The sequence below is a fragment of the Epinephelus lanceolatus genome, chromosome 1 (assembly GCF_041903045.1).
Source record: "Epinephelus lanceolatus isolate andai-2023 chromosome 1, ASM4190304v1, whole genome shotgun sequence".
NCBI classification, from domain to species: Eukaryota; Metazoa; Chordata; class Actinopteri; order Perciformes; family Serranidae; genus Epinephelus; species Epinephelus lanceolatus.
The window spans coordinates 31,357,099-31,377,079 of NC_135734.1; the positions used below are offsets into that span (position 1 = coordinate 31,357,099).

At 41.4% G+C, this 19,981-nt stretch overlaps 1 protein-coding gene across 3 annotated transcripts in view; it reads left to right on the forward strand.

The window, feature by feature from the left end:
* Positions 1-19,981, forward strand: part of kcnab2a (potassium voltage-gated channel subfamily A regulatory beta subunit 2a) — a 123,192-nt gene that overhangs the window by 2,225 nt on the left and 100,986 nt on the right. The window contains exon 1 of one of the 3 annotated variants that reach the window (XM_033626764.2): positions 13,382-13,725. The exons of 1 other annotated variant lie outside the window; for it this stretch is intronic. The gene's annotated coding sequence lies outside the window, so the exon portion shown is untranslated. Of the gene's footprint in view, positions 1-13,381; positions 13,726-19,981 lie in introns of those variants that run through there. One more of the 3 variants, XM_033626766.2, reaches the window with a different exon arrangement.

Consider the following 19,981-nt stretch of genomic DNA (forward strand, 5'->3'; position numbering starts at 1 on the left):
GATGGTGTACTGTTTTGGTATTGCTGCGTTTACATGCACACCAATATTCCACTATTATTCTATATATGGCAATACACTGAATTTGATGGGGGTCATGTACGCAGCATATTCCGAATTAGGCCTTTTTCTTAATTTAGCATTTTCAGAATAAGACGTGGGGTATGCCAGTTTTATTTGAGTTTTAATAGCATTATTAGGGCATGTATATAGCGTATTTGGAATATAGGCTACGTCCTAATTGGGGTTTTTACTGGAGTTTACTGTCAGTTATGGAGATGTTTCAATTCATCAGCAGTTTGTAAGGCTTGTGTAGAGATGTACAGTACAGGCCAAAAGTTTGGACACACCTTCTCATTCAATGCGTTTTCTTTATTTTCATGACTATTTACATTGTAGATTCTCACTGAAGGCATCAAAACTATGAATGAACACATGTGGAGTTATGTACTTAACAAAAAAAGGTGAAATAACTGAAATCATGTTTTATATTCTAGTTTCTTCAAAATAGCCACCCTTTGCTCTGATTACTGCTTTGCACACTCTTGGCATTCTCTCCATGAGCTTCAAGAGGTAGTCACCTGAAATGGTTTTCCAACAGTCTTGAAGGAGTTCCCAGAGGTGTTTAGCACTTGTTGGCCCCTTTGCCTTCACTCTGTGGTCCAGCTCACCCCAAACCATCTGGATTGGGTTCAGGTCCGGTGACTGTGGAGGCCAGGTCATCTGCCGCAGCACTCCATCACTCTCCTTCTTGGTCAAATAGCCCTTACACAGCCTGGAGGTGTGTTTGGGGTCATTGTCCTGTTGAAAAATAAATGATCGTCCAACTAAACGCAAACCGGATGGGATGGCATGTCGCTGCAGGATGCTGTGGTAGCCATGCTAGTTCAGTGTGCCTTCAATTTTGAATAAATCCCCAACAGTGTCACCAGCAAAACACCCCCACACCATCACACCTCCTCCTCCATGCTTCACAGTGGGAACCAGGCATGTGGAATCCATCCGTTCACCTTTTCTGCGTCTCACAAAGACACGGCGGTTGGAACCAAAGATCTCAAATTTGGACTCATCAGACCAAAGCACAGATTTCCACTGGTCTAATGTCCATTCCTTGTGTTTCTTGGCCCAAACAAATCTCTTCTGCTTGTTGCCTCTCCTTAGCAGTGGTTTCCTAGCAGCTATTTGACCATGAAGGCCTGATTTGCGCAGTCTCCTCTTAACAGTTGTTCTAGAGATGGGTCTGCTGCTAGAACTCTGTGTGGCATTCATCTGGTCTCTGATCTGAGCTGCTGTTAACTTGCGATTTCTGAGGCTGGTGACTCGGATGAACTTATCCTCAGAAGCAGAGGTGACTCTTGGTCTTCCTTTCCTGGGTCGGTCCTCATGTGTGCCAGTTTCGTTGTAGCGCTTGATGGTTTTTGCGACTCCACTTGGGGACACATTTAAAGTTTTTGCAATTTTCCGGACTGACTGACCTTCATTTCTTAAAGTAATGATGGCCACTCGTTTTTCTTTAGTTAGCTGATTGGTTCTTGCCATAATATGAATTTTAACAGTTGTCCAATAGGGCTGTCGGCTGTGTATTAACCTGACTTCTGCACAACACAACTGATGGTCCCAACCCCATTGATAAAGCAAGAAATTCCACTAATTAACCCTGATAAGGCACACCTGTGAAGTGGAAACCATTTCAGGTGACTACCTCTTGAAGCTCATGGAGAGAATGCCAAGAGTGTGCAAAGCAGTAATCAGAGCAAAGGGTGGCTATTTTGAAGAAACTAGAATATAAAACATGTTTTCAGTTATTTCACCTTTTTTTGTTAAGTACATAACTCCACATGTGTTCATTCATAGTTTTGATGCCTTCAGTGAGAATCTACAATGTAAATAGTCATGAAAATAAAGAAAATGCATTGAATGAGAAGGTGTGTCCAAACTTTTGGCCTGTACTGTATGTCCAAAAGAAAAGTCTACATTTCTTGTCCGAAGGAGAAACATGCCTACTTTTAAACATTATGAAAGATTTGGACCTGTGCAAATGTCACAACGCCAGCCTTCTCAAGAAAGTAGTAAAGGAATGAAAGAGGGAGGCTGAGTTCACACCGTCCAACAAGTCCACCTCCGGTAGGAAACTTTGAAAAAAATCCTATTTTGATGCAAAAAAGGCTCCAGTCGTTACCTTTTTTTCCATATTTTGACGTGATAAAGACATGTTAGGTCACGTAAATCTAAGTATTCACAGCTGCATGTGAACAGGAATATTATTGGAATACTTATTTTCATTAGCCATGTAAATATCTTTGTAGGAATGTGGCCTTTCTCGCAATAAGGGCAAAATGTTGGAATATTTTGTGCATGTAAACATACTCACTGTTAGATTATACACTTTTAACTGATATGAGTTTGTTTTTAGCAACCATTTTATCCCAATCAATTACTCCTGGGGACTTTGTTTGCCAGAGACATGGTTTGGAGAAATTGCTCTGATGGCATCTACAAATGGAAAGTACAGCCTTAATTTGCGTTCGTTTATTTTTAGAAGAGGACATGACAAGGTAATTACATAGATACTTTAGACTTTTATCTAGAACATTTCGAAACGCAAAGGTTAATGAGAAATGCTGAACTTGGCTGTCCAACGTCACACTTATCATTCTGTTATTAGGTTGTCGGCACTGCTCTTATAATTAATGTTTCCATAAACAAAATAGAGTTCCAGGGCTATGTGAAGACAATTGCTTTGAAGCTCTAAATTTTAATAAATCTACAAAAATATTTTTAGGTATTTGTGATGGCTGTTAATGGATTAGACTTCTAATTTCATTAAAGTTATCATCCAGATGTGCCGATTACACATGAAGTCTATTTTATTCTGTTTGTTCTTAGGTCAGATACAATTGGCAGAAAAAAGCAGGTATGATCTGAGTAGGGCTGCAACAGACAATTATTTTCATTGTAGATTAATCTGTCGATTTTAGTTAAGTTGTTTGGTCTACAAAATGGCAGAAAAGGGTGAAAACTGTTGATCAGTGTTTCTCAAAGCCCAAGATGACGTCTTCAAATGTCTCGCTTTGTCCACACCCCAAGGATTGTGGACAACAAAGAGAGAGGATTAAAGAAACCAGAAAATATTTGCACCTTAGAAGCTGGAACTAGAGAATTTTTACTTTTTTCTTTTAAAAAAATTACTCAAACCGATTAATTGGTTATCTAATTAGTTGGTAATTAATGTAATAGTTGACTGAATTGACTATTTGTTGCAGCTCTAGTTCTCAGTAGGGATAGACCGATATGGATTTTTTAGGGCGGATGCCAATACCGATTTTTTTCCATCACCCTTAGCCGATGACCGATTATGGACTGCCGATTTTCTTGAGCCGATATTTGGGGCCGATACTGCTTTTGCTCCCTCAATTTAAAATAAGAAACATTTATTGAACAGTAAAAAATACTAAAACAAGATGGAAAGTTGAGGTAGAACAGGTAGAATATTATTATTATTATTATACATTCAAATAAAAAAAAGAGTTCAGTGCTCTTAAATCTTCCAGTAATGTCTTTATAAAATAAACAAATATTTAAGCTGAAGCATAAATAAAACAACAACTACGTTACACAGTAGGATTCGCTGCATGTGTGCTGCAGGGTCTTCCGGCAACACAGAGCTGCCCGTGGATGCCTGTCTGTAAATCATGCCAGGGAAAAATAAATCCGTGAACCCATGCGCATATCGGCCGATGCCGATACAAGTAAAAAACTCAAATATCGGCCCGATATATCGGCCGGCCGATGTATCGGTCTATCCTTAGTTCTCAGGTACAAAAGAGGACCCTTAACCAAAACAGGAAGAGTGTTACCTTACTCATCTTGTTTGTGGAATGGAACAACTGCATTTACTTGTCAGCTGTATGTTATTAAAGGGAAGCAAATATACAAACAAGTGCAGTTGCAGTCCCATGATGACCTGCTGGTTGTGCAGCACCAACTGTTTGCTGAAGTTCCTCCAGTACTGAGATAACTGGTAATCATTCATATATTATGCTGTCAAGAAAACCAGATCCACTTGGGATCCACTCATATGTGTTTTTTAAGCTCAAGTTAATGTTTGCTGCTTTCCTATTCTGCAGACGTGTGTTATTTCTGCAGTCTGGTGGGACTTTTGCATAGCGCACTGCTTAAAATTACGTTATTGTGATGATTTTTGCAGTGTACACTGCAGTTATATTTCAATGGCATAACCACTGTCCTCTATGAACTCGAGATTTAAGATGTGAGACTAGCTCAAAGCTTTTCCCTGCCATGTCTGTAGATTATCTGACTGTGTATCAAGTCTAAAACTGTAGCAGTAGCATGACATCGTCACCCTCCTCAGTCTGACACATCAGTCAATACTGTATCTTTACACCCTCATGTAGCAGGTCAGGAGCTCATCCAGGATTGTGTGGCTTTTTGTGTTTTACAAGAAGTTACAGACTAATTCCTCGGAGCCTGTAATTTTGTTTACTTAATGCATGTCACTTGCTGCGTTCTCTCTGGTAATCCCGTGAGACCGTGCAGACTGCAGTACTAAAAGGCCTAATGGCCTTCTCCTCGGCAATACCCAGAGGACCTCCGAGTCAACCCAGTATGGGGCTGAAAGTGTGGCTTATTGCGTGTAACTGCTGTGTAAACTGTGGTATGTAGAACGATAATTTGCCAGGTAGTTCTGTTTTGACTATTAGCAGTCCTTTTTATATATGTAGAGGTAAAACAATGTGATCATATAATTCAGTTCAGTTCAATTTTATTAAAAAGCCCAATATCACAATTCACAGTTTGCTTTACAACATCCCTCTGTCTTTGGACCCTCAACGTGGATAAGGGAAAACTCCCCCCTAAAAACAGATTCCCCATTTGAAAAAAAAATAGTTTTCCCTGGAGCAGTGTGAGTGTCAGCATCTTCCATGGAAGCTTTCAAGGAACCAACCGCTGTAGAAATGTTGCAAGTGTTGTCAAATAAATATTTAAAGAGATAGTTTGGGTTTTTATGGAAGTGGGGCTGTATGAGATACTTATGTATAGTTAGTGTATTAGGCTACATGCAGTAGATGGGGTGGGCATGCTTCCTGTTAGGGGTGTAACGATACGTCGATCCACATCGATACATCGATTCATTGATTAACGATCCGATTATATCGATGCAAAATGAAAACATCGATCCATATTGTCATCTTAAAGATACACATTTATTTTGAAATTCACATAGCACGTCTGTGTCACCATTTCTGGGCAAGCGCGCCTCCGCTCAAACAACAAACAGAGCTCAGAAATAAAATGGTCAAATCATATTCTAGTTATTTTAGTGAGTTGATGTAAATGATTGTGTTAGATGGGCATATGATATCGCGTCATATCGATCGCAGGCTCCTGAATCGAATCGAATCAAAATTGTATAGTGACAGACTTTGTGATATCGGCAAACATCGTATCGTCATCCAAAGAAATCGATATAGTATCGTATCGTGACGAAGCTGGTGATTTACACCCCTACTTCCTGTGTGGAGGAACAGATGGGACTGGCACCTCAGAAGCTCAGCAATGAATTGCTGTGGATTAGGGTGAGCAGCAAAATGTATTTTAGTCACGTCAAAATTTGCCCACCTAAATAAAACAAAATCTGTCAGTCTAAGTGGACACTGTATTTAGAATATTTTTACGGCTTTACCTTGCTGTCAGACAGCCCTTCCTTTTAGTGCTATATAGGGTTGCAACAGTATGAGATTTTCCTAATGTGATAACTTTCACAGAAAATATTGTGGTTCATGGTATTAAAGACTTTATGTTATCAGTCAGAATGACCCTTGAAGGAATGAAAATGGGAGGGTTATTGTTGGTTGAACAAACGTTTTATAATGAAACTGAACTATTTTGTTAATGGACGTAGTACAGGCCAAAAGTTTGGACACACCTTCTCATTCAATGTGTTTTCTTTATTTTCATGACTATTTACATTGTAGATTCTCACTGAAGGCATCAAAACTATGAATGAACACGTGGAGTTATGTACTTAACAAAAAAAGGTGAAATAACTGAAAACATGTTTTATATTCTAGTTTCTTCAAAATAGCCACCCTTTGCTCTGATTACTGCTTTGCACACTCTTGACATTCTCTCCATGAGCTTCAAGAGGTAGTCACCTGAAATGGTTTCCACTTCACAGGTGTGCCTTATCAGGGTTAATTAGTGGAATTTCTTGCTTTATCAATGGGGTTGGGACCATCAGTTGTGTTGTGCAGAAGTCAGGTTAATACACAGCCGACAGCCCTATTGGACAACTGTTAAAATTCATATTATGGCAAGAACCAATCAGCTAACTAAAGAAAAACGAGTGGCCATCATTACTTTAAGAAATGAAGGTCAGTCAGTCCGGAAAATTGCAAAAACTTTAAATGTGTCCCCAAGTGGAGTCGCAAAAACCATCAAGCGCTACAACCAAACTGGCACACATGAGGACCGACCCAGGAAAGGAAGACCAAGAGTCACCTCTGCTTCTGAGGATAAGTTCATCCGAGTCACCAGCCTCAGAAATCGCAAGTTAACAGCAGCTCAGATCAGAGACCAGATGAATGCCACACAGAGTTCTAGCAGCAGACCCATCTCTAGAACAACTGTTAAGAGGAGACTGCGCCAATCAGGCCTTCATGGTCAAATAGCTGCTAGGAAACCACTGCTAAGGAGAGGCAACAAGCAGAAGAGATTTGTTTGGGCCAAGAAACACAAGGAATGGACATTAGACCAGTGGAAATCTGTGCTTTGGTCTGATGAGTCCAAATTTGAGATCTTCGGTTCCAACCGCCGTGTCTTTGTGAGACGCAGAAAAGGTGAACGGATGGATTCCACATGCCTGGTTCCCACTGTGAAGCATGGAGGAGGAGGTGTGATGGTGTGGGGGTGTTTTGCTGGTGACACTGTTGGGGATTTATTCAAAATTGAAGGCACACTGAACCAGCATGGCTACCACAGCATCCTGCAGTGAAATGCCATCCCATCCGGTTTGCGTTTAGTTGGACGATCATTTATTTTTCAACAGGACAATGACCCCAAACACACCTCCAGGCTGTGTAAGGGCTATTTGACCAAGAAGGAGAGTGATGGAGTGCTGCGGCAGATGACCTTGCCTCCACAGTCACCGGACCTGAACCCAATCGAGATGGTTTGGGGTGAGCTGGACCGCAGAGTGAAGGCAAAGGGGCCAACAAGTGCTAAACACCTCTGGGAACTCCTTCAAGACTGTTGGAAAACCATTTCAGGTGACTACCTCTTGAAGCTCATGGAGAGAATGCCAAGAGTGTGCAAAGCAGTAATCAGAGCAAAGGGTGGCTATTTTGAAGAAACTAGAATATAAAACATGTTTTCAGTTATTTCACCTTTTTTTGTTAAGTACATAACTCCACATATGTTCATTCATAGTTTTGATGCCTTCAGTGAGAATCTACAATGTAAATAGTCATGAAAATAAAGAAAATGCATTGAATGAGAAGGTGTGTCCAAACTTTTGGCCTGTACTGTATGTGTAAAAAGTCTCCCCTAAAAAAAAAAAAAAAGATTTAACATCCAGTTGCTTTTTTTCCCCAATATTGTAGATAAGCAAATGATCACGATATGATAACCGTCAATTTATTTAACACAGTATACCTTGAAACAGGTATATCGCTGCATCCCTGGTGCTACATTTTGTCAACCGTGTAACTTCCATATCCCTACCCAAATACACTAAATGGTGCTGCTCAATGTATTATGCTGTAGGTCAGCTAAATATAGCATCCACTTACAGTGATATTGATCTCTTTAGGTAGGACTTGTTTTTTAAGTGTCCAAAATGTGTTTTGCTGCTGATCCTAATCCACAGCAATGGATTACTGAGCCTCTGGGGTGCTAGTCCCGCCTGTTTCCCCAAACTGGGAGCATGCAGGCTGCCATCTACTCTCTGTAATACACTAACCACAATATTACACCTGAGATCTTCCTCGTTATCAGTGTTTTCGTTCATTTTGTAGAAAGAAAAAAATAAGTTTAATGAATTCTCAAGTAAAGAGGTAAAATGACACCAAACTATGGTTTACATTTTGTACTACCTTGTCATTTTCAAGTGCCTTCATCATTTCAAGTGTTAATTGTAAATAGAAATGTTATTTTGGGACCTCAAATAGTCCCACTAAAAAAGAACCTGAACTATCCCTTAAAGTTGAAGTAAATTCTCATCATCTCCTTGAGTGATTGTAGACTCTTGAAAAAGTAGTGAAAAGCAGTAAATCAGGAAAGGCAGTGATACAGCAGTGTCTTCAGATGCCTGCATCATTCTGCACCAACCATTACAGCACACAAGCTTCACTAATTTAAACACATAATGCAGTTCCAGCGAAGTGACAGTAATCTGTATTTGTGTTTGTCGAGACAGTGCTTGGTAAAGGCCATCCACACAGAATACACACAGTATCTATCATGATAACAATATGAGCATCCACAATGATGTACGATAAAGTTCTGTCAACAGTTGCACCATGAACGCACTGCACGCTTCAGCTGTGTAGGCAGCTAAGGAGGTGTTTCTGTCGTTCATCAAATCACTCTGAAAGTAATCCTGAGGATATCGTTTGCAACTGTTATTGTTATCGTTCTTGGTGTGGACAGCCCTTTTAAACTTGATAGAATTTAGATGCACCTGTAAGATCTTGCAAGACAGAACTGGTCTGCAGCTGCCTTGGTTTACCTGTTCATTTAGATTTGGACTACACAGTACAACTGTACAGTTTGGTAGGGTGTTAAATGGCTTGCAGTGCCCATAGTGTTTAGTGTCACTGTTGATCTGTTTTGGTGGAAAGATTTCGACAGGATTGGAATAGCTTCTTTTAATCCCTTGCATGAACAAAATAATGGAGTTTAAGTGTAGTTTGGCAACCCACACTACACAGTTTAAGAGGAATGGTACACCTGACGGATGTCAACAAAATAGAGTAGATGCAAAGACTTGGTTCGCATCACTTGCTGTGGCTCTCTGATGCTTGCTGTCAGTGTGGATATCATTCACTGAAATGCTGCAAAGTAGGGGTGGGGAAAATTTCTTATTCTTAGATGCATCGCGATTCGGACGTGGACGAATCTGAATCGATTCACAAACGTCCAAATTTCGATTATTTAAGTCTGTTAATTAGAGTAATACAGAAGGTTCTAAATAATGCGGAACTAAGAAGTGTGGTACGTGTCATCTCCGGGACACTTTGGGATGCGCACCTGGAGCAGACACGCCGACGCGCACAGAGGAAAACAAACATGGCTGACCGCTACCCACCTTGCCGTGAGAGCTGAACAGCTTCTTCTAATTTAAAAGCAGATGTGTGGAAATACTTTGGCTTCTACAACGTTGACGGCAGAAGCGAACTGGACAAGAGCCACGTTATATGTAAGCTGTGTCGTGCTAAAATAAAATACTTTGGCAACACAACAAACATGAGAAGCCATGTAACTCGATTCCACCTGACGGAGGAGTCAGGGAGACGGCAGGCCGTTGTTGCTGCAGCAACTAGTGGCGCTACCGACCAGAGAACAATCGAGGAAGCAATTAGAAAGCTGCCACCCTCATCGGAAAAGGCGAAGCGAATTACGAAGGCCATCGTGGCCTTTATTGCCAAGGATTTGCGTCCTTATTCTGTCGTGGAAAATCAGGGATTTCGAGCACTGCTGCATACACTGGAGCCCAGATACACCATCCCATCCCGACGCTATTTCACCGACACTCTACCATCAAACCAAAACAGAAGTCATGGCCTCACTGTTGAAGGCAGGGAGGAACGCAGTTACATGTGATGCGTGGACGTCTGTCGCCACAGAATCATTTGTTACTCTAACTGCGCATTTTATCTTGTGATTTCAGATACCTGTTGTTACCTTTGGTTCCGTACAACGAAGTTGTAACTTTCCAGTTTGCAAGCATTTCCATTTATATGTTTAATAAAATATAATGGAAATGAATTCAACTCTTTCTTATTACAAATGCACTGTTTTTAAAAATTGCAAGTGTTGAATGCTTATTCAGTGAGACAAAAAGAAATGTGTGTTGTGAAAAAGTGCATCAATATACATAAATTAAAGATGCATCAATAACCGTTTTATAATCGAATCGTAGCCCCTGAATCGTAATCGTAATCGAATCGTGAGGTGCCCAAAGATTCCCACCCCTACTGCAAAGTGTCTGCAATGGACTGGGCTTTATATAGCTGATGCTTTACTCTGTTCTCCATAAAGATCCTTCAGGTTGGCTTGGACCATTTCAATTGGGGTTCATTATCTTTCTGTACACACCATGACCTTGGTTGGCATAGTTGAGCGCAGAGAAAGGAAGGATGGAGGTTGATGTACATTGTTGTGAAACTACATCTTGATATGTTTTTAGATAGGATAGGACTGGATAGAATTAATGGCCAAGTTGTTTCTTAAACTTCCCAGTTGGTATCGCAGAGGGCAAACACTCAAGCACCTGGCATGATCACAGGAACATCACCCTTCCCTGTGCAGCTGTCTGGCAAAGCTCCAGAGTGTCACACAGTCTACAGGCGTACTGCATTTATGTGCACCACAGAGCCAACCTTCACATCATTTAGTGTGAACATGGAGTCACAGGTAGGACGTTTTTGAAAGCATCAGTTGGGAGTGTGTTTACGGTTGTCTGTGGAACTGTGGACACAGTGAATATTGTAGCAGTGTTCATGGTTTTGTGAATTTTTTTTATTTATGTTGGCCCCAAGTTGCAGATCAGACAGTCACCCAGATGTACTCTTGTTTGGCAGGACTTAATTGATTATTATGTGGTTTGCCTTCAACTCTCAGAAACTCTTTGTTAAGTGTAGTTATTGTTGTGGCTGTGGGTGAAGATCTCTTGCTGTGGCCCCATCAGACTGTCTGGTAGACGCCCCACCATGCTTTGTGTCATGATTGGAGAGGAGCGAGCCGTGGAGCCATGGTCTGGCTGGAAGCAGAGGTTGGAGATGCCGTGACTGAGCTAGAGCTCACAGAAAAAGGCCAGGAACAGTGGTGCGCAACAGTGAAGCTGTAGCTGTCCCCGCAGGCTCATGGGCAAAACACAGAAACACATACACACACAGGGTGAAGCAAATCCATTAATACAGATCTAAAGGAAACTGATCTGAACACCACACTGACAGCAAACTAGAGACGTAGATCACATCTAAGAATTACATTTCTTGGAAGTAGAAGCACATTGAAATCACTTTACACAAACTAGGCAGAGAATGCAAAGTGTGTAATTTTTCATTACCATCATTCGTATAGATATTTAAATTTTGCTGAAGTGTTTGCAAACAGCCAGGCCCATCTCATTTTCAGTACTGCATGCTACGCCATAAATGATCTGTGATAAATTACTGGTTTCTTCTGGCTGTGGCTGCTTATGTAAGTTCAGACTGGCTGTGCTCCTGATGTCTTCAAAAAAATAAAAACTGTGCTGCATTTTTCAATAGTGTTTCCTAAGCACCAACTCATATATACACTGATACCATATTGCTTAATATTAGTCAGAGACACATGATGCGATTTGGACTGTGTTCCACTTGAAGGCGTCATCTCTGACCCTGCACTTCCTGCTCAGCCACCTGTTCAGTTACCTGGTGCTCAAAGCAGTCTTGGCTAAAAAACCCAGTTTGACCAAATCTGGAATTCCCTGCACTCACCATCACCAGCCTACGAGAACTAGGGTTACTAGTAACAACAATGACACAGATAGATACAGGCAGTGTCTACTCATAGTGTGAGAGCGTGGTGAGGGCATAGTTGGCTATAAAGGCTGGGAGAACCCATTTGTTCAGACTCACACTATTAGATTTACTTTATATGTGATGTATTAGAATTACCAGAATATCACTTCCCTATAGCCATAAACGCTGTGATGTAATTGATTAGCATGGTTTAGTGAATTCCATGCGTGTTTTGAGGCAGTAAAGCAGTGCTAACATTACTAAGTGCCATTAGCCCTGGGTTTTGATGATGTGCTATGATGTTAGCATGCAGGGATTTGCAACCTTAAAAGCTATGGTTCCTGGGAGGCTCACAATTTTTTATTTTTTTTTTAATCAAAAAAATGCGGTGTGCGTGTATGGCCCCTTAGTGGACGTAAATTGACAGTGGGAATATGCCTCAAGTGTTAACTTTGCAGGCTGGCACTGCTGGCTGCAGCGCTCTCCCTCAATGCTGGACCAGTTTCAATAATGTCGTTCCCATAGTTACGTAGACACAAAAACATGGGAAAATAGGGTCTACGTTGAAAAATACCCCTGAACTCTGGATTTCTATGTTTATTTGATGTGTAGAAGGCTTTGTTTTCTCCCTTGTGTAAAAGGATGTGACGTTTTATGGGTGTTCCCATAAATAACGACTGTATATGTACAAAAAAATTAATCTTCATTTCTCTTCCTACCCCATGCACTTTCTTATCCTGCACTCATTTTTCAGTCTATCTTTTTAAGAGTAGTGAGGTGATCGCTTTCATAAATGTTGTTTAAACATCAATAACGTTAAGTGAATTTTCCATCCCTGCTTTTGAGAACAGTGGTTTTATAGCCCATTGATTTGTGCTTGCATCAATTGCATCTACTATAAGCAAGGTGGGGTCAGTTTCACAGACAGACAAGCTGGGGATAGGAATTGGTGAGCAGGCAGTATAATTGGCATCTAAAACCATGAACAGTCTCTTTAAAAAATATATAGAGAAAAGTATAACAGACATCTTATGCATCTTAGAGTGATGCATCTTATACATCTTATTCAAGGATATGACGGAAAGGAGTACATATTATTTAACAAGTTATTGATTGTTGTAGGAAAGTAATCCTCTCACTTGACCCCCTTTGCATCAAGGTGAGGGTGCACTGCACAGACCTGGATCTGATAGTGATTTTATGGCATGCCCTTACAGATTTCTGTAGATGCAGTGTAGATTACATTCTGTGCTTTTTAATTTCACCTTTTGGCATCACATATAGGATTTACAGGTGTTTGCATTGAGCTTTGCAACATAATGCCTGAGCTATAGCCAGCTCGCTGAGCCGTGTTCACTTACTATGCAGGCTTTCAACTTTGTGCCAATTTCAATGGACTACGCATCCCGTAGTGCGACAAAGGAGTGTCCTGTCATTGAATTTAAAATAACCACATGCTTCCTTCTTGCTTTTCTCTGGCCCACCCTTTTTCTCTTTCACCATTTACAGCTCACTCTAATTCACTGAATGCATGCTTACTTGAATGCTGACTGTGCAAAGGGAGGTGTGTGTGTGTGTGTATGTGTGTGTAGAGGAAAGAGGGAGGGGCATTTCCTTTAATGCATCTGCTCTGCTCAGTGACTCCAAGCTCACACATTTATTCTGTCTCTTCTCTCTGTCTCTTTCTTTCCTTCTTTCTTTCTCCCTGTTCCCCGTCCCTGTTCTGTCTGTCTCGTGTCACTTTTTTTCTGTCTTTCTTGTATTTCTGTCTCTCTCATGTCAGACATACATGCTCATCTCACTCCGACACATAATCTCAGTCACACAGGATCGCACATTTACCAGTCTCGTATCATTCTTCCTCCCTCTCCTCTTTGCTCACCCTCTTGGATTTTGGCTGCTGGTCCTCCATCATAGCTACTGTCTTCTGCATTTACTCCCCGGTTGTGCTCACTGCGTCAGGAATCAGCAGCAGACCGAGGTGGGTGTTTTAAGAGCATCATCGCTAGGTCTGAGGCTATATGTCTTTGGTATCTCTCTCTCTCTCCCTTTCTCTCTCAGCCCTTTCTCTTCCTGCCTCTTCTCACTTCGCTCTGTCACTGAGAGCCGGAATGATCATGCTTGTCTGTTCCTACACTGGAGCAAATGCCATACTATCTCTATGCAGCAGAATTTAACACACACTGTGCTAGCGAGGTAGCATATCTACCTCTCCAGATCTGACTGTGGAGCTGTCAGTACGGTTGATAGTGCAGCTGTGACTGCTGCATTGAAAACAGTCTTTGCATACCTTATTACACTGGCATGTATTTTGCTCTCTCGCTCTCTTTTCTGCCTCTACTCCATTACTCCTTTCTGTCTGAATGTCTGTCATATTTTATGCATGCTTTGTCCTTTTGAATGCTTGCCAGAGACTTTACCACGCTATAGGATTTATAAAGAACCACCTCAAAATAGCCAGGGTGAAAGACTTGTGCAGGCTCGCGCAAAAATACACATGCGCATTCACACAAGGAGGTTTGATTCCCCCTCACCTTACCTGCCCCACTGCCGCCACTGCTGCAGTTCCATCTGTTGCAGTCTCCACAGCCAGCGACACCCTGAAGCCAGGCTTTAACTGTTGTGTGTGTGTGTGTGTGTTGCTGAGAGGTTGTGACAGTCATCTGTGCCTGACTGAACGTGTTACCGTGTCATTTGAATGTGTGTTTGTGTGTGGGTGTTCATGCTGAGGCTGATTATTGTGGGTCAGTATCTCTGCATGCCTGCGTGTGCTCGTACATATTTGTGCGCGTGTGTACGCAGTCTTGTATGCGGTGTGTGTGCCTGCCTGCCTGTTTATGGGCTCTGGTCCAAGAGGAGAGCACAGGAGAGGCAGGCTGCAGGGGTTCAGTTTGGTGCAGTAAGCTGTTGAATGCTCTGTAACGAGCAGAAAAAGGCAGATTCATGTGCTGGTGTGTTCTTTCACTGGGCTGGTACGTCAATATTGCAGGAAGCACGGTTTTTCTGAAATGTCTGCAATTCATTTGTCCTTGAAAAGCCAAACTCTTAGCAAAGTTAGATTGTTAATTCTAACTCATAACTTGTATTTCCAGCAAATAGCCTAAGCTTATGAGGATACAGGTGTTAATGTGACAGTGCTAGAACAGAAATAATAAGGGTTTTTATTCTGTATTTGTTGCTTTTTCTCTGATGAGGCCCCACAAACACCACTTCAAACAAAATGTCTTCAAAGAAATGCTATGTGACATCTAGTGACAACAGGAAAGGCAGATTCCTCAGGGATTTGCAGAAGTGCTTTGGTTAAGTGTCATGCCCAATACTTGTTATGCTAGAAACAATGGAGACACTTCTTCTCTGATGATGTGGTAATTATGCTGGATCTGCTGATTTTTAGAATGAACTGTAGACACATCTTGTGGGGTTTGCATGTTTTCTGGGAAACTGACATTTTTAGCATACAAACTAGTTGCTGCTGTATTTTATAGCATCAATTAAGAATGCAGCACATTCATACAGGGGTGGAAATTACCAGAAGCCCCAACGATACGATGATATCTTGATACTGAAGTCACAATACAATGTTGTTGCAATTTTCAACATTTTGCAGCATGCTGAGTATTGTGATAATATGTACTGTGATATATTAGCCCTTTTTAAATAAGAATTGTGCAAATTTGCAGGAAAGCCCAATCAGTCTTCTTTCAGCATTGGCAGTATAGACTCACAAGTCAGTCTTTAGACGCTTTGCTTAACTAAAGACTGATGACTTTCCCCCTGATTTTGTGTTTAGATGGGCGGATACAATTTCAGAGTTTAAAAAAACTCCCTACGTTGCAGAACCAATAGTAAATCTGCAGGGCGGTCCTTTGGTGGCTCGCTGAACTCTTGTGCTTGTAAACATAGTCCCACTAGAAACACGTGTAGCGGTACAAAATGGCTCAGCCGTGCTCGCAGAAAACGCCGTCAAAGTTCAGTGGATGTTTGCCGCGTTTGCGGCGACACATTCTTGCCAACTAAAAGAAACAAACATAATCTTTTACAAGGCCATGACTCATCCGTCCGGCCGGACTATAACGTTAGAGGGAATCGCCTTGTTGTTTACAAATACTTCCGGGTAGAAAACCAGCAGAGCTTTTAGCTACATATATAGCCTATATATCACATTTTTCACATCACTGTATCACTGTTTGGACTAATCCGATGTTTGTAAAGTCTATAAACACAATGATTGAACAAACATTACTATTTCTGTGTGCACGTTTAGCTGGGCTAACCGTTAGCTGTTAGCTACTTTTGTTTTTACAGGATGTGCTTTTTCGGGGCAATGGGGGGCGTGAGCAAGTAACAAAACGTGTAGCTCAGCGTGTGAAGTAAACAGTGTCATGCTCCGAGGGAAGCCGCGGCTGGTCAGTCCTTCCTTGATTCTCTCATAAGTTGGCCCATCCTTCACCGTCCCCGTCATTTGACGGTTAATGGCCTCTTCGTTTGCGAGGACAAGGACGGCGCGCAATTCCTTGTCTCCTCAGTTGCTCATCTTTACAGTGTCTGTCAGGTTTGCATTTCCCTCTTGCTACTAGCTGCTCATTCCTGCTATCAGCTGTTTCCTGTTTATCCACCGCCAGTTGGTCGCACGTGCGGCGTCATCAACAGCTCCTCCCACAAGTCATCAACAGACCCTACCATGGTGGAAGGCTGCCTCGTTCTTTTTAAACCATGAAAGTTCCGCCAATATGTTTACCCTATGAGGCAGAAAATTCTGTGTGTCTAAACACTCGCAGCTTGCCGGCAAAACGGGTCAACATTTGCCGAAAATCTAGCAGTGTAAAAGGGGCTTTTGTGAATGTATTATCTCCTTATAACTACAACTCTTGTTCCCAAAGGAAAATAACAAGGCTGTTGCCGCAGCGGCCCGGGTTTGACTCCAGCCTGTGGCCCTTTGCTGCATGTCACTCCCTCTCTCTCTCTCCCCCCCTTCACATTTGTCTGTCCTATCCATTTAAGGTTAAAAATGCCCCAAAAAATATCTTTAAAAAAAAAAAAAAAAAATTTAGACTAATGAGATAAAGATTTCAGTCTGTTTATTTCACTTAAGTCCTTTTTGTTGCAGCAAAATGTGTCCAGTGGATTGAAAAAGCAATTGATTTTATTATTCTAGTAGGCTACCAAGAGTTGTCTCAGAAAATATCCTGATACTATGCTGTATCAATTTTCCCCCCATCCCTTATATCGTCCAGCATTTCAGCTAATTAGGGCAAACATGGTTTGTACAAGGTGCTTTAAGTACTTGAATTTACTGGAATCCCTTGAAAATTAGACATTTTATAACTCGGTCCCTGAGAAAAAACTTTCGTGCTTGCATTCTCCAGTGCAATATGAGGGGTATGAGGTATGAGGTTTGAGTGCCATCGGGTTGGTAAACACCAGTTAAGGAGTCGGCACTAGGATGTTTCACTAGTCTGCAAAACACTCAGAACTGAGCAGTGTCAGCCGCAAATTTTGAGCTGTACTTTGGTGACAAGTAAGTCGCTGCATGTGTCTGACGGTGGATGGTGGAGCTGTTGAATGGATTTGGAGATTGTTAGTTACAGAGGTGGCTGTTAGCTGCTAACTTCGCTTGTTAGCCGCTGAAGAGAGGGAAGCTGTTGGACTTCGCATCTGTCGAAGGTTTATGGTTTGTTTGCGAGTAGGAGGCTCGGTTATCTGTAAGTGTAGCTGTATGTAAACAGTCTGAACTCAGTGGAGTTTTCTCTGACAAAGCCAAAAGTCCAGTTTTAACCACAGACTCTGTGAGAGGACATGAGCTTAAACCTCCAGACTAACACATTGCAGATTTAGAAAGAAGTCAGGGTAAAATATAGTTCTGCTTATTTACAGTGAGATTGATGGTTGGAGGGAAAGCAATTTCATCCTTGAAAATAACAATGAGTGCTTGAAAAGGTACTTGAAAGTACTTGAATTTGACCTGCCCCTGTCTGTGCAAACCTTGAAGTGTCTGCATTTTGTCTTTGATTATAATCATATTGTGATATTGTGCTTCTCTGGTCCAGTTGTCAGTGGATAGGAAATGGCTCTACTGCACAGCAAACTTCTTTAAACAGCAAGGTCTTTCTTTTAGGTCTCCCAAAGTCGACGTGTATCTGTTTTACATGGGACTTTTCCCTCAGACCTATCACTAAGGTAGGACCTGACCCTGTGTAGTTTTTACAGCTCGGTCTGCTGGATGCACCAGTGGGGTGTTTCCTAAACTGAGCTCAGTAATCTTTCTGCAGTTGAGATTTAGCGGCCTGCCTAACTTCATTAGCCCTGTTTTGGATCTCCCAAGGGGCATCACACTCGTACAAAAAGATACCCACAGACACACTTATATACACACACACAGACACAGACACACACACACACACACACACACACACACACACAGAGGAACTGAGTGAATTTATCACACCTTGTATTGTGGGTGTGTTATCCTCCTGAGCTCCCATTTTTGTCTTTCAATCTTTTTTGCTTAAGAAAAGAGAAAATATTGTGGTACTGTTAATCTTCTAAAACTTTATATATTAAAGTCATGATTTAAAAGAATTGTAATTGTAGGAGCTGCATTTCAAGTATTACTTACAGTATTAAAGGACCTCAGAATAACACTTATTCAAAAGTGTCTGACATGAACAGTTTTCTGTCAAAGTTAGAAAACTGCTACAGATTTGGTTATTTCACATCAGATTTGTGTCTGTCCTGTCTTGTCTGAGTTCTTCAATAGTTTGAAGTGGATGGGATTCAGGATTTAGCAATATTAAAATCAAGATGTGATTACTGTCAGAGATGGGCCGATTAATTAGCTTAACATTGTTATTGGCCGATATTTGTCTTGTTGACTGTCATAGGCCTTTCTGCAAATTAGATGACATTCACAGATGGCAGTGGCTGATGTTTTCTGTTGTGTCACATCAGTTTTGCGCAGGCTATAAAGCAGGGCTCAAGACTAACGGCCACAAACTTAAATTATTGAGCAGGTACAAGAAGAATACAGTGACTATTTGGGAGATGACTATGGCGAGATGGCTATGTAACAGTCGGCATCCAGTTCTTCCGGGGCCAACAGAAAATGTGTTTGGGACAAGCCTAGATCTTCCCCAGTACTCCATTGAAACATAAGGTTGATGCTGTTGAACCTGTGTTAGGTGTGTATATAATAAATATTAGATATATATAATAAGTATATATGTATGTGTTTTTTTTCTTGAACTAAAAATTTTGAGGATGAAGTCTTTTTTACATTAATGGTATGGCTGGTTGCATTGTGTTTTTAGGTAGGTAGTTAATCAGCCCGATAGTTGTCAAGTAAGTTTATATCATGGTCTTACTATTTTGACTTTATAACCTTTTAAATAGATGGCACTGTCATGAAAGAAGTCTGGGGATATCTTAAATTTCAAGGAAGATTTACAGTCGGACATTGACTGGATGTTTTCCCAGTTCAAACACTGCAGCCAGGACTGTCTTGTCACTAACAGTATTGCTCTTCCTGTCTCAGATGAGACAGACAGCTGAAGCTTAGTTCCAGTTGTGGTGGATTACCCTTGTGTGATTACTGAGAAAGATTGACTCTTTGGCTTGTAAGTTGGTCATTCCCATGAGATGTGACATTCCATCAGAGGAACCCGAAGGCCTTTCTCAATACACAGTACACTGAGTTCGGACTAGCGTACATGGGAGTTAAAACTTGGCAACTTTATCACAGGAGTCCAAACTTCTGAGGACAGGAGGACACAGTATGACCAATTTGTACTTGGGACAGCAGCGCTCTTATTAACACCACTATCTGCTTGGCTCTGGATTACACTTAGACACAGCGACTCTACCTTCCTGTACTAAGACAAAATAATCCCAACAAAAAAAGAAATTGAATATAGGCCATACTGTTATTGAAATATGTTGATAATGGTACACATAAGGACCCTCACATCTCTCAACACGTCGCAACAAATTTCCAACTAGGCATTGGGATACACTGACCACATATATTCAGACTAAGAAAGGCTGTGACTCTCCATGACCGTGACGTTCACCTCTAAAGATCTCACCTTTCTGCTACTGCGATAATAGTTGTTTCATATTTTTCAGTCTTTTGATCACAATGTCAGGCCTTAAAACTGCTGAAGTTGCTGAAAGTGAGGGTTGGAAGGACAGAGGGTGTTGTATACTGTACAGATTGTAATGCACCCTGCAAATTTATGATT